At 40.9% G+C, this 12,464-nt stretch overlaps 2 non-coding genes across 2 annotated transcripts; both read left to right on the forward strand.

Annotated features, from left to right (window-relative positions):
* Nucleotides 1-2,263: 2,263 nt before the first annotated feature.
* On the forward strand, nucleotides 2,264-2,368 carry LOC112090122. Its single transcript, XR_002901474.1, has one exon. It is a non-coding gene; the product is annotated as a small nucleolar RNA R71 (small nucleolar RNA).
* A 6,699-nt stretch (nucleotides 2,369-9,067) lies between these two features.
* LOC112090123 lies at nucleotides 9,068-9,172 on the forward strand. Its single transcript, XR_002901475.1, has one exon. It is a non-coding gene; the product is annotated as a small nucleolar RNA R71 (small nucleolar RNA).
* The last annotated feature ends 3,292 nt before the right edge of the window (nucleotides 9,173-12,464 follow it).

Below are 12,464 nucleotides of genomic sequence, written 5' to 3' on the forward strand. Positions count from 1 at the left end.
CACGTTTGCTTACCGACGTATGCCTTTTGGACTGTGTAATGCACCTGCTACCTTCCAGCGGTGCATGATGTCGATCTTCACAGACTTTACTGAAGATTTCATGGATGTATTCATGGATGATTTCTCTGTCTATGGATCTTCTTTTGAAAAATGCTTAGGCAATCTTGGTAAGGTTCTGCAAAGATGTGAAGATAAGCACTTAGTATTAAATAGGGAAAAATGTCACTTCATGGTACAAGACGGAATCGTGCTTGGGCATAGAATTTTGGGAAAAGGAATTGAAGTTGACAAAGCTAAAATCGAAGTCATGACTAGCCTACAACCTCCCACAAACGTAAAAGGAATTCGTAGTTCTTAGGACACGCAGGATTCTATAGGCGATTCATAAAAGACTTTTCTCAAATAGCTAGACCTCTCACACGTTTGCTTTGCAAGGAAACGAACTTCGAGTTCGATGATGAGTGCTTAGCCGCGTTTCATAAGATCAAAGAAGCCCTTGTTTCCGCTCCAGTCATACAAGCACCTGATTGGGAACTCCCATTCGAAATCATGTGCGATGCAAGTGACTATGCAGTCGGAGCAGTGCTTGGCCAACAAAAAGATAAGAAACTGCATGTAATCTACTACGCAAGCAGAACTCTAGACGAAGCTCAATGCAATTATGCAACAACAGAGAAAGAACTTCTAGCTGTCGTATTTGCATTTGAGAAATTCCGTTCTTATCTCGTAGGATCTAAGGTCATAGTTCATACTGATCATGCCGCAATCAAGTATTTAATGTCTAAGAAAGACGCTAAACCTCGGTTGATAAGATGGATCCTCCTACTGAAAGAATTCGATATCGAAATTCGAGATCGGAAAGGCGCAGATAATGGAGTTGCAGACCATCTTTCACGAATTCGAGTTGAAGAAAGATTGCCTTTAAATGACAGTTTGCCGGAAGAAAACATCTATGCAATAGATACTACCCCAATAGATGCACCACCACGTCAACTCATGCGACGATCAGATGCTTTCAACACACCATGGTTTAGGCACATAGCGAATTACCTAGCAGCTGATGTAGAACCACCAAAATTCTTTGGGTATAGGAAGAAAAAGTTTCTGAAAGACGTTAGACATTATTTTGGGGATGAACCCTATCTCTATAAGAGATGTGCTGATGGGTTATTCCGAAGATGCGTGGCTGAAGAAGAGATGGAAGGAATTTTATTCGGATGCCATAGCTCGTCTTACGCAGGACACTTTGCAACTTTTAAAACTGCTTCAAAGATTTTACAAGCAGGTTTTTGGTGGCCTACTTTTTTCAAAGATACTTAAGCTTATATATCGTGATGCGATAAATGCCAAAGGATGGGCAACATAAGCAAAAGGAATGAGATGCCTCAAAATTTTATTCTCGAAGTCGAAATTTTTGATGTCTGGGGAAAAGATTTTATGGGATCCTTTCCGACTTCTTTTGGAAACCAATACATCTTAGTAGCAGTAGACTACGTATCTAAGTGGGTAGAAGCAGTCGCCAGTCCCACCAATGATCCAAAAGTTGTCATGAAGTTGTTTTAATCGGTTATATTCCCGCGTTTTGGAGTTCCTAGAATTGTGATAAGCGACGGAGGATCGCATTTTATTAACAGAGTTTTCGAGAATATTCTTAGAAAGAATGGAGTTACACATAAAGTTGTTTCTCCATACCATCCCCAAACCAGCGGTCAAGTGGAAATCTCAAATAGAGAAATCAAGTCGATTTTGCAGAAAACTACTGCAGTTCATTGCAAGGATTGGTCTACAAAGCTTGACCATGCATTATGGGCATGCCGAACAACATTCAAGACACCATTAAGAACAACACCATTCAACCTAGTTTATGGAAAAGCATGTCACCTTCCAGTAGAACTTGAGTATAAAGCGCAATGGGCTATCAAGGAGATGAACATGAATTGGGCGATTGTTAGTCTTCAAAAGCCCTTCATCTTATGCGCCATTGTTGGTCTCACAAGCATGGATTGGGCGATTGTTGCTCTTCAGAAGCTGGCTCATCATGTTCTTCAACTCGGTTATCTCCTTGTTGTCTGTTCCGGTTTGCTTCGTCGAGCGATCGTATTCAGGACAATCATTGCTATTGGCTTGAGCCAAATTTTCGATGAGGGCTCTTCCTTGGGCTATCGTCTTTTGTCCAAAATCTCCATTGCTAGCTGTATCAAGTGAAAGTTTGTATTTCGGTTGCAACCCTCGGTAAAATGTGCTCAGCAGGCTTGATCCAGGAAATCCATGGTGAGGGAAATCACGTTCATACTCCTTAAAACGTTCCCAGGCTTCATAGAAAGATTCAGTCGGTCCTTGGTGAAAGCTTGAGATCTTTGTTCTCAACAAGTTCGACCTTGACTTAGTATAGAAGTGATTCAGGAAAGCAGTTTTACACTCTTCCCAATTCGTAATCGATCCTGCAGGCAAAGATTTCAACCAACAGTGAGCTTTGTCTGCTAATGAAAAAGGGAACAACTTACACTTTAAATAGTCTGCTGGAACTTGGTTTGTTCTCATCATGCTGCAGATTTCTTCAAAGAGCTTGATATGGTCCATTGGGTGTTCAGAAGGAACTCCATGGAATTGGCTTTGTTTCACCAATGAGATGATTTGAGGCTTGACTTCAAACTCATTCCGGTTCGGAAATAGAACTTGAATTGCCAATCGGTTCTGAAAATTTTGAGTAGGTGCATCGAAATCAACTATGCGATGGTTCCTGGCTTGTCTTCGGTGTTGATTTGCTTGCTGAACAAGGCGGTTAACGCGTCCATTCGGCTGCATCCCTTGGTTGTCACCATCGGCTGCATTGATAGGTGCGTCAAGGTCTTCACGTTCTTCTCTCTCGCGGTTCTGGTGGTTTCTTGGAGGAACCTCATCCTCCTCTACATCTTGTCGAGCATAATCACCTCCTCTGTGATCATTCTCTTCATTTTCTCCATGTTCGGACCCGTCTTGGTCCCTATTTAAAGCTCGGTTAATAGGATCTCCAGGCTGGTCGTCGTTGGCCATTCCTTGCGTTCGTCTAAGTCTTCGAAGTTCTCTTTCGTGTCTGTCTATCTCGTCTAGAATTGGAATGTTTTCTACAGGTCTGCGCTTGGTATTCATGCAATCCAGAGAAAAACAAAAGAAGGGAAAGATAATTGAGCAAAACTTTAAGAAAGAACTAGAGATCAGGTGTCTAGACCAGAAGTTAAAACAAGAAAAATAGCAAAAGGCAGCGAAACAAATCCCCGGCAACGGTGCCAAAAACTTGATGTGTGTCAACTGCGTGAGGGAACAAGTTTTACCCTTAATAAAAACAAGTGAAAGCCGCAAGTGCACAGCTAATCAGTTGTAGTATTTAGGGATCAAATCCACGGGGATTTGTGTGCCTGGTATTCTTCTACGGTTTCTAACTTTATGTCTAGACTAGATTGGTTTTAGAGATTGGTTGTTTGTCACGGACTAAACTAAAACTAAAGAAAGCAAGCAAAATATCGAACTAAAGCAATTGAAATGCAGATCTAAATAAGCAAGTCAAAATCGATTGGTTTGTAAACTATGGCTAAAAACGCTGAGCTTTCGGGAACTCTACAGGGAACATGTTCCCGGGACTCTTGGTGATCCACCCTATCGCGTGGATGGTGATCCAAGCGACGATGACCTGACTGATGATGAGTTTGAAGAACCGATCTATGATGACAATGAGTTAATCGGATCGACAAAACATGAAGATGATGATGAACTGATTGGAAGTTTGGATTCACTCGAGAAATTCTTGGGAGATCGAAGAGCTATTCAACCAGCCTTACCAAAGGATGGCAAAGCCGAAATTAAGGTACCCTATATCCATTTAGTTCAACAAAATCAATTCTATGGTTATTCATTCGAAAACCCGATAGAGCATATCGAGACGTTCGAAGAATTATGTGCAACCATTACAGTAAATGGGGATTACCATAAGTGTAGTCTTTTCCCATTCTCTCTTAGAGATAATACCAGCAAATGGCTAAAATCTTTGTCACCTGCTTCACTAAAAACGTGGGCAGCGTGTAGAACTGCTTTCCTAAATCGTTTTTACACTAGAAATCGTTCAAATCTCTTAAGAAACAAGATAAGAACTTATAAACAAAAAGAAGATGAAGATCTTTTAGATACTTGGGAAATATTTAGAGAATACCAAAGAGATTGTCGACACCATGGATATACCGAGGAATACCTGCTGGGTATCTTCTATCGCGATATAACTCCAGAGTTACGACATTCTTTCGACACAGCAAGTAATGGAGACTTCTCAACTAGATCTGTAGAAGATGCTCATGTTTTCATCAAAAATTTTGCAAACAGCATCCGTAATCAAGCAACCTTTGGTAACTCTGCACTTCCTGAGAAGAAAGAAGAGATTTCGGAAGTTATGAAGTGTCTCCATCACATAATGAGTCATCTTGGATTGCAACAACCAAACAAGGTACATAATACGTGTAACTTTGACAGTTGGGACACCCCAATGGATTAATCTGATCAAGGGATGGTTAACACTGCAGAAGTCTATCAAATTCAAGATTTTCCATTGGTTTCTGATTACCGCGGGTCCATTCATTCAAACCGCGGCCAAGCAAGCTTTCACCGCGGTCGTGATGATGCTGACCGTGGCCAAGACCTGTTTAACCGCGGTCGCGAGCCTTCTGACCGTGGGAAATTGTCTTCCGAACTTGTCTTGAAACCACCTTCCGTACCAATCTTGGCTATTCAATCTAATTGCAATTCCTATCCTAGTTTTCCCTCTTCCAAAGCTGAAAACCTAAACAAAAAGATTCTAGAGCTTAAAAAATCTAGGTCAGAAGAAATTAGTGAACTTAGATCTGAACTAAAAACGATGCAAGAAGATTTTAATGAAAAATTTTCCACCCTCCTTAGCCTGATGATCAAAACTAATTCCAAAAACATAGATAATTCTGAGGAGGAGCCAAGTGAAAAATCTTTCGAATGCTCAAGCGAAGCAGATCCCTCCGATCATGTGAAAGCTATCACACTTAGGAGTGTTTTAGCTTACAAAGAGCCTGAATTTCCTAACGATCCAGAAGATGAGGAAAAAGGTAAGGAAAAGGAAAAAGAAAGAGAAAGAATCACGATTGAAGATGTTGAAAAAGAAGTGGTAGGTGAAAAAAGATGGAGAAGAAGTAAGAGAAGATTCATCCCGGGAAATCCTCGGAGAAGACCCGATTCCACCTCCACCAACTCGTGTCTATAAACCTAAACCTTCATATCCTAGAGCCTTAAGAGCCCCTAAGAAAAAGAAAGAAAAAGCTAAGCTGAAAGAGCTAATCGATCAGTTAAATGTGAGACTACCTTTCGTAGAAGCTTGTGCTATGATTCTTGCTTTAAGAAGGGTATTCTAACAAATTCTTTAACTCTTGAAGAAGGTGTTATGATGATAACCCATGAATGTAGTTCTATCCTGCAAAGCCGAATCACTGAAAAGAAAAACGATCCTGGAAGCTTTGTACTTTCATGCACCATCAATGATGTAGCTTTTGAGCGTGCTCTCTGTGATTTAGGATCTAGCATAAACATGATGCCTCTTTCAGTAGCAAAACGTTTAGGACATCACACTTTCCAGCCCACTAAAAATTTCCTTAGTATTAGCTGATCGTTCTGTTAGACAACCTGTAGGTATCTTAATTGATGTTCCTATCGAAATCGAAAAATGTTTCATCCCCACTGATTTCGTAGTTCTAGAACTAGAAAGAGAACCTAAAGATCCACTTATTCTTGGACGACCATTCCTATCTACAGCCAGAGCCATAATCAATGTTCCTAAAGGAAAAATTGACCTTCATCTAGCCAGCCTAGTTATGCAGTTTGACATGAACAAAAGTTTCGATAACCTGACTATGGATGGCAAAATTTGTTGGGTTGATGAGTTAGACGGACTTATTGAGGAAGTCTATGAAAATCTGCTTCTAGACGACCCTTTAAGTGTCACGCTTTCACCCGCAAAAGACGAACGCAATTTCCTTGAAGAAATTTCGAGTGAGTGCGCACGTATGCTTGATTAATCCGAAACTTATAGGAAACCTCTAAACTATCTAGATCTTAAGGACCAAACAAACATTCCTACACCTCCTAAAGACACTGCTACAGCAATTAATGATCCTTGGAGCGAGCTTAAAGCCCCTAAAGTCGAGCTTAAACCTCTTCCCGTCGGACTTAAGTATTCCTTGGACCAAATTCTACTTATCCTGTCAAAATAAACTCTGGTTTGACGGAAGAAGAAACCACAATGCTGTTGACTGAGCTGAGAAAGCATAGAAAAGCCTTAGGATATTCACTTGATGACATACCGGGAATCTCCCCAGATCTTTGTATGCACAAGATAAATCTAGAGGATAATGCTAAAAACTTAATCGAAAGTCAAAGGAGACTAAACCCTAATCTCATGGATGTTGTCAAGAAGGGGATTATGAAGCTTTTAGAAGCTGGAATAATCTTTCCTATCTCAGATAGCACTTGGGTTAACCCAGTTCACGTTGTTCCTAAGAAAGGAGGAGTCACTGTCATTAAAAATGATAAGGATGAAATGATTGCTACAAGAACAGTAACTGGACATCGTATGTGCATCGATTACCGGAAGCTGAATGCAGCAACTAGGAAAGATCATTTCCCACTTCTCTTCATAGATCAAATGCTAGAAAGGTTAGCTAATTACCCTTACTATTGCTTCCTTGATGGATACTCCGGATTTTTCCAATTTCCTATTCGCCCGGAGGATCAAGAAAAAACGACATTCACTTGTCCATATGGCACGTTTGCTTACCGACGTATGCCTTTTGGACTGTGTAATGCACCTGATACCTTCCAGCGGTGCATGATGTCGATCTTCACAGACTTTATTGAAGATTTCATGGAAGTATTCATGGATGATTTCTCTGTCTATGGATCTTCTTTTGAAAAATGCTTAGGCAATCTTGGTAAAGTTCTGCAAAGATGTGAAGATAAGCACTTAGTATTAAATAGGGAAAAATGTCACTTCATGGTACAAGACGGAGTGCTTGGGCATAGAATTTTGGGAAAAGGAATTGAAGTTGACAAAGCTAAAATCGAAGTCATGACTAGCCTACAACCTCCCACAAACGTAAAAGGAATTCGTAGTTCTTAGGACACGCAGGATTCTATAGGCGATTCATAAAAGACTTTTCTCAAATAGCTAGACCTCTCACACGTTTGCTTTGCAAGGAAACGAACTTCGAGTTCGATGATGAGTGCTTAGCCGCGTTTCATAAGATCAAAGAAGCCCTTGTTTCCGCTCCAGTCATACAAGCACCTGATTGGGAACTCCCATTCGAAATCATGTGCGATGCAAGTGACTATGCAGTCGGAGCAGTGCTTGGCCAACAAAAAGATAAGAAACTGCACGTAATCTACTACGCAAGCAGAACTCTAGACGAAGCTCAATGCAATTATGCAACAACAGAGAAAGAACTTCTAGCTGTCGTATTTGCATTTGAGAAATTCCGTTCTTATCTCGTAGGATCTAAGGTCATAGTTCATACTGATCATGCCGCAATCAAGTATTTAATGTCTAAGAAAGACGCTAAACCTCGGTTGATAAGATGGATCCTCCTACTGAAAGAATTTGATATCAAAATTCGAGATCGGAAAGGCGCAGATAATGGAGTTGCAGACCATCTTTCACGAATTCGAGTTGAAGAAAGATTGCCTTTAAATGACAGTTTGCCGGAAGAAAACTTCTATGCTATAGATACTACCCCAATAGATGCACCACCACGTCAACTCATGCGACGATCAGATGCTTTCAACACACCATGGTTTAGGCACATAGCGAATTACCTAGCAGCTGATGTAGAACCACCAAAATTCTTTGGGTATAGGAAGAAAAAGTTTCTGAAAGACGTTAGACATTATTTTGGGGATGAACCCTATCTCTATAAGAGATGTGCTGATGGGTTATTCCGAAGATGCGTGGCTGAAGAAGAGATGGAAGAAATTTTATTCGGATGCCATAGCTCGTCTTACGCAGGACACTTTGCAACTTTTAAAACTGCTTCAAAGATTTTACAAGCAGGTTTTTGGTGGCCTACTTTGTTCAAAGATACTTAAGCTTATATATCGTGATGCGATAAATGCCAAAGGATGGGCAACATAAGCAAAAGGAATGAGATGCCTCAAAATTTTATTCTCGAAGTCGAAATTTTTGATGTCTGGGGAAAAGATTTTATGGGATCCTTTCCGACTTCTTTTGGAAACCAATACATCTTAGTAGCAGTAGACTACGTATCTAAGTGGGTAGAAGCAGTCGCCAGTCCCACCAATGATCCAAAAGTTGTCATGAAGTTGTTTTAATCGGTTATATTCCCGCGTTTTGGAGTTCCTAGAATTGTGATAAGCGACGGAGGATCGCATTTTATTAACAGAGTTTTCGAGAATATTCTTAGAAAGAATGGAGTTACACATAAAGTTGTTTCTCCATACCATCCCCAAACCAGCGGTCAAGTGGAAATCTCAAATAGAGAAATCAAGTCGATTTTGCAGAAAACTACTGCAGTTCATTGCAAGGATTGGTCTACAAAGCTTGACCATGCATTATGGGCATGCCGAACAACATTCAAGACACCATTAAGAACAACACCATTCAACCTAGTTTATGGAAAAGCATGTCACCTTCCAGTAGAACTTGAGTATAAAGCGCAATGGGCTATCAAGGAGATGAACATGAATTGGGCGATTGTTAGTCTTCAAAAGCCCTTCATCTTATGCGCCATTGTTGGTCTCACAAGCATGGATTGGGCGATTGTTGCTCTTCAGAAGCTGGCTCATCATGTTCTTCAACTCGGTTATCTCCTTGTTGTCTGTTCCGGTTTGCTTCGTCGAGCGATCGTATTCAGGACAATCATTGCTATTGGCTTGAGCCAAATTTTCGATGAGGGCTCTTCCTTGGGCTATCGTCTTTTGTCCAAAATCTCCATTGCTAGCTGTATCAAGTGAAAGTTTGTATTTCGGTTGCAACCCTCGGTAAAATGTGCTCAGCAGGCTTGATCCAGGAAATCCATGGTGAGGGAAATCACGTTCATACTCCTTAAAACGTTCCCAGGCTTCATAGAAAGATTCAGTCGGTCCTTGGTGAAAGCTTGAGATCTTTGTTCTCAACAAGTTCGACCTTGACTTAGTATAGAAGTGATTCAGGAAAGCAGTTTAACACTCTTCCCAATTCGTAATCGATCCTGCAGGCAAAGATTTCAACCAACAGTGAGCTTTGTCTGCTAATGAAAAAGGGAACAACTTACACTTTAAATAGTCTGCTGGAACTTGGTTTGTTCTCATCATGCTGCAGATTTCTTCAAAGAGCTTGATATGGTCCATTGGGTGTTCAGAAGGAACTCCATGGAATTGGCTTTGTTTCACCAATGAGATGATTTGAGGCTTGACTTCAAACTCATTCCGGTTTGGAAATAGAACTTGAATTGCAAATCGGTTCTGAAAATTTTGAGTAGGTGCATCGAAATCAGCTATGCGATGGTTCCTGGCTTGTCTTCGGTGTTGATTTGCTTGCTGAACAAGGCGGTTAACGCGTCCATTCGGCTGCATCCCTTGGTTGTCACCATCGGCTGCATTGATAGGTGCGTCAAGGTCTTCACGTTCTTCTCTCTCGCGGTTCTGGTGGTTTCTTGGAGGAACCTCATCCTCCTCTACATCTTGTCGAGCATAATCACCTCCTCTGTGATCATTCTCTTCATTTTCTCCATGTTCGGACCCGTCTTGGTCCCTATTTAAAGCTCGGTTAATAGGATCTCCAGGCCGGTCGTCGTTGGCCATTCCTTGCGTTCGTCTAAGTCTTCGAAGTTCTCTTTCGTGTCTGTCTATCTCGTCTAGAATTGGAATGTTTTCTACAGGTCTGCGCCTGGTATTCATGCAATCCAGAGAAAAACAAAAGAAGGGAAAGATAATTCAGCAAAACTTTAAGAAAGAACTAGAGATCAAGTGTCTAGAACAGAAGTTAAAACAAGAAAAATAGCAAAAGGCAGCGAAACAAATCCCCGGCAACGGTGCCAAAAACTTGATATGTGTCAACTGCGTGAGGGAACAAGTTTTACCCTTAACAAAAACAAGTGAAAGCTGCAAGTGCACAGCTAATCAGTTGTAGTATTTAGGGATCGAATCCACGGGGATTTGTGTGCCTGGTATTCTTCTACGGTTTCTAACTTTATGTCTAGACTAGATTGGTTTTAGAGATTGGTTGTTTGTCACGGACTAAACTAAAACTAAAGAAAGCAAATAAATCTATCCTAGAAAATAAGTAGAAAAATCGAATAGAAAGGAAATAAAGCAAGCAAAATATCGAACTAAAGCAATTGAAATGCAGATCTAAATAAGCAAGTCAAAATCGATTGGTTTGTAAACTATGGCTAAAAACGCTGAGCTTTCGGGAACTCTACAGGGATCATAATCGGTTTTAACACTAGGGTAGATAGATTGGGATTGACGGATATCGATATATAGGGTTCTAGAGCTAGAGTACGGCGGTATGACTATGTCACTTTCGTGATCATAACCAACTGTTTCTCACAACCCTGACCAGTAGGTTTCCACTCTGGCCTTGGAAGGGAGAGAACGCAAGAGCTGCACAAGACTCGTCAATACTCACGATCTCGCCGCAGGTAGGTTTCCACTCCTACGGAAAAATTGCCTGTTTCATTCTAGGGCTGATACTTAATGAAAACTTTCGCAACACTAACTATCTAGATCAGATACTAGGTGATCAATCAAGAATACATGCCATAAGAACGAGAATAAACAGAAAACAAAGTTAAAATCCCAGATCTATAAACCTAGATATCTTAATCGATTATGAGAGCCCCTTTAGGGAACCCTAAGCCCAACTCGGGATCTACTCAGACATAGCTGAGGTCGACATCATCATCGGTTTTAATAAAAGTAATCAAAAACAGTAAAGAAAAGAGATGAAAGAAAGCTTCTCTATTGAAGAACTCGGACTTGAACAAATCTTCTACAAAAATCGCATAAAAACGGCTAAAGGAAAAGGATTTCTGTAAAGTATGAAAGGTGGTGTCTAAAAACGACCTAAATGATAAGTATTTATAGTCTTCAATACTCCATGGTCTCTAGGGTTCCGGAATTCAGGCTGAGAATGACTTTGGGCTTCAGAAATATGGGCTTTAGTTCGGAATTGGCCGGCCGCGGTCGGGAATGACGTGACCGCGGGAAATAGGTGGCTGGCCGCGGTCGGGAGGCTTGTGACTGCAGGGAATGGGATGTTGGACGCGGTCGCGTGACTTGCTGGCCGTCTTCGAGTGGCTCCGGGGCTAATGGAATATCTTGAGATCCAACCATTGGAATGTCTCCAAACCAAGTGCATTTGAAAGCTGGTTGATTCTTCTATAAGTTGTCCAATTTTGAGGGTGATCAGATTGTGGGAAGGTCTTCGGCTCTCCATGAGAGTTCTGACGGTCTGCATTTATCCAAAAGAGTCTTTTTGTTCCGATTTGTGCCTCTTTATCCCAAATTACCTGAAAAGTCTTTTAAAATCCAAAAACATAGAAATCCTTTGAAAACCTTTGAAAATGGAGTAAAAACAGTTGTAAAATACATTAAAGTGATCCATAAAAATGGTCAAAATCCGGTGTTATCATTTGAATAAGCTTGTGGATACCAATATACATGTTTGAGCTAGAATCCTGTTTTTACCATCCTCTTCTTTAGCTCAAATAGCTGAATCCGCATTTGGATTAGTTTTACCTCACCCTGAACCCATCCTTCTTTCAAGCCAATTGTTTGTGTGTGATTGAGAGGCCACCTTGGACCAAACTTAGCAGAAAGTGTTAGGTTTAGAGCGACAAGGGCAAGTCTCATTGAGTGTTAAGTTCCATCATCAAGGAGCTGAGAGATTTGGCGAGAACTAAGTGTGGGGGGAATACTTGTTGGTTAGTGGATAAAGGAGAGATGAGTGGAAACAAAACGGAAGTGGTGAAAACTAGGGGATAGAAAGAAAAGTGATCAGTCTTGGAGTCTTGAGTTGAAGAAAGTGAGCTCTAATGTTTTGAGAGGAAAGAGTCTAGCCTCTAAGTGAATGAAAAAGAAAAGAAGCTAAAGAGATCAAATGTTTTAAAAAGAAAGAAAAAGAGGCTAGAGGTTACAAAAAGAAAATGAAAAAAAAAAGAGCTGAGTGAAGTTTGAGCTCCAAGAATTGTGTATGAAAAGGAAAAGTGAATCCCCTAGTGAGAGAAGAATGAGTGTGAAAAGTAAGCAAGTGAGGAAACTTTGAGTAGGGTGTGGGGTGGGATAAGTCCTTGCCTTTGTATGCATAGGTTGCCTTTTACCTTTAGCATTCTGCCAAAGTTTGGTCATTCATAGAGAGATCCCCTTTGCTGCATTGAACCCACTCAGGCGCTGATGAGATCATTTTAGTCTCATAACCTCACCCT

The sequence above is a fragment of the Eutrema salsugineum genome, unplaced genomic scaffold (assembly GCF_000478725.1).
Source record: "Eutrema salsugineum unplaced genomic scaffold, Eutsalg1_0 scaffold_11, whole genome shotgun sequence".
Taxonomy (NCBI): domain Eukaryota; kingdom Viridiplantae; phylum Streptophyta; class Magnoliopsida; order Brassicales; family Brassicaceae; genus Eutrema; species Eutrema salsugineum.